Raw genomic sequence first — 3081 nt, 5'->3', positions numbered from 1 at the left:
CCTAGTGTTTATATATTGATTGGTTTTAACTTATACTCTCTCATGTAAAGAGATTATAATTTATCATAAGAATTGAGTTTTTGCTGGTAATTTGACACAAAGCAAATGTAATATATGTAATATTTATGTAATTTATATGCAAGGCAAGTTCCAGAAGGTTGTGAAAATTTTAACTTGAAATATATATTCTTTGATTTCTCAAAAACCACATACATTCATTTTATGTTTTAAGGCATGAGCTTTTATGAGTGCCTTATACAACAACACAGTCATTCAGATATTCATATTCATACTCCTTTGACATTACTGAAATGAGAGTATCTAAGTGGATTAAATTGGCATTGATAGATCTTCTATGTGCAGTTGAGCCTTGGATGGTATGTACACAATTCCTTTAAAAGGTCCTCCCTACAGATGACTCATTGCTGACTCTCAAGTTCAACAGGAACTTCAGATTAACCAGATATTTGACCTCAGCCAGCAGATAAAATTAGGGTATGTATATAGGCGAAACTTTTCTGGGAACAATATCTTTCTTGCCTCACACTTATCAGCATGCCTCAGGTAGGTGCCTCTCCTATATGCTGCAATAGCCTTTATTTTTCTCTTTATCGAAAAACACTGATAGCATTCTAATTATTAGTTTATTTACATGTTCCCTATTCTATGGACCTCCTTTGATAAAATATTTCTCATTAACTCTTGTATTTTAGACTGCCGCTTCCCTGGTGGCTCAGTGGTAAAGAATCTACCTGCAATGGAGGTGATGTGGGTTTGATCCCTGGGTCGAGAAGATCCTCTGCAGAAGGAAATGGCAACCCACTCCAGTATTCTTGCCTGGGAAATCTCATAAACACAGGAGCCTGGTAGGCTACAGTCCATCGAGTCACAAAGAGTCAGACACGAGTTAGCAACTAAACAACAACAATAACAACACCTATTACATATTACGTTTCAAAGAGATTATGAAACATATATTATTGAAGGTGAACTGAAGTCGCTTAGTCGTGTCCATGGGATTTTCCAGGCAAGAATACTGGAGTGGGTTGCCATTTCCTTCTCCAGGAGATCTTCCAGACCCGGGGATTGAACCCGGGTCTTCTGCATTGTAGGCAGACGCTTTACCGTCTGAGCCACCAGGGAAGTCATTATTGAGGTAACATTAATTTATTTTCTCTTATTCTCCCAACTTAAATATTGCTCGCCTATTTTCTAGTTGATTTTATACTGTGAAAGATCTTTAAAGTAGAGAAGGTTCATTGACCTCTCCAGTAATATGCACTGTCACCATGTTCACTTGGGGTTCATATTACTAACTGTTATGAAATGGAGAAAAATCTTGTGTCACTTAGGAAAAGTGTTGTTACCCATAGCTGTCTAACAAAAGACTTTTCCTGTGGTTTTTTTTTTTTTTTTTTTTTGGCCACACTGCATCAAACCTAGGCCCTGTGCTAAATTTAATAACTGTACCACCAAGGAATTTCCAGAAATGTATTTTCCTAGCACTACTGTCTCCTATTCTGAAGATTACTCAGTTAAATATTTTCCTGCAAGATCTACTATGAAACAATCTAGTTTAAATGGCCTAGAGTTAAATTCAACAACTGGGTAAAGTGACAGCCAGGAGGGCAATAGTAGATTTAGTCATTGCTTTTACTAGAAGATAAAAGAGAAAAATGACAGTCAGAAGTCTTACCCAAATTCAAGGGTTCTGTCCTGTCAAGCAGAAAATAGGTACCATGGGTATATGGTATAACTCTTAAAAGAGCAAATTATCACTGGTGGGCCTGCAAAGGAAATAAATTAATAGTTGAAGCAAGTACCTAAGATACAGCTGAATGATAAAAAGACAATAATTTCTTAGTATGGGTAAGAAAAGACTATGAAAGAAAGGGAACACAAGATCCTTCACATCTATTACAGGAAATATTTATCCATCTTCCTCTTATTTGTGAAAATGGTGTGTTGAAATTTAAAAAATCCACTTAGCAGTTTATATTTTGAATGTTACCAGTGAAAAGAATTGCGTGTAAAGTAGACCCAGACAATGTTTCATAGAAAAATCAGGCTCCCAAATGCCACAGTTTATAGAAGTAATTGTTCCTTGAATAAGAAAAGGCAAAGATAAATATGAACCTTTTTTCTGCAAATTTTCTTCGGATTTCTCCTTTCCAACCGTTTGTGCTATTTGTACAAATACAAATTGGGATTTGCAAATATTTTGACTGGATTACTGCATTTGCTAATTTATTATGCAACAGAGGTTCATTGATGCCTGCCCTGTATAAAGCACAGAGCTAGATACTGCATACACAAGTATTTAAGACAGGGAACAGTGAATAGCAAATAGGTCTTCAGTGAACTGACAACACATTATTATATGTTAAAGAATTTTACAGATGGTGATTCTATACTGCATTAATTTTAAAGCATGTTTTAAAAACTTTGTATCAAAAGTAATCATGAAATATATAATCTCTACTAGTTTCTTAATAAATTATTTTGTAAAATCACTTTTTATGCCACAATTTTGTTTATATCAGTAGTTCCCTGGAGGAGGAAATGGCTACCCACTCCAGTATTCTTGCCTGGATAACCCCACAGACAGAGGTGCTTCCAGGTTACAGTCCATAAGGGTCACAAAGAGTTGGACATGACAGATTGACTGAGCATGAACACATATAAGTAGTTCATATAATCCTCATTTACTTCTAATTAATTATACATATGTGGGTAGGTGGCTATATAATGAAATTTATGAATTGAATATGCTTTATTTGAATGGCTCTAGCTTTCTAAGTAATACTTTAGGTGATTTAAGATCACTTGTCCGTATAATTTTTTACAATTTTGTATCCCTAAAGTAAATATTTTCACTTGCAGGAATACCACTCACTTGTACGGAGTCAATCCACATACCAGAAACAAATCCTGCTGTTTGCCAGGGTGCATATGTAATCTTACTACTGACTAGAAGCGTTGCTAAAATGAACTGTCTTCCATAGGTTTTGATTCTCCTCACTGTTTCCATTTCAGTCCATTTATTCTTCTGTTTATGCCCTTTGTCTTTTATCAGGTTAC

The 3081-nt window shown here is 35.3% G+C and overlaps 1 non-coding gene across 1 annotated transcript; it reads right to left on the bottom strand.

Annotated features, from left to right (window-relative positions):
- Positions 1–1070: 1070 nt before the first annotated feature.
- TRNAC-ACA lies at positions 1071–1143 on the bottom strand. The gene has a single exon. It is a non-coding gene; the product is annotated as a tRNA-Cys (tRNA).
- Positions 1144–3081: the final 1938 nt, after the last annotated feature.

The sequence above is a fragment of the Oryx dammah genome, unplaced genomic scaffold, assembly GCF_014754425.2.
Source record: "Oryx dammah isolate SB20612 unplaced genomic scaffold, SCBI_Odam_1.1 HiC_scaffold_2, whole genome shotgun sequence".
Classification (NCBI taxonomy): domain Eukaryota; kingdom Metazoa; phylum Chordata; class Mammalia; order Artiodactyla; family Bovidae; genus Oryx; species Oryx dammah.
This window is presented reverse-complemented; position numbering and strand designations above follow the sequence as displayed.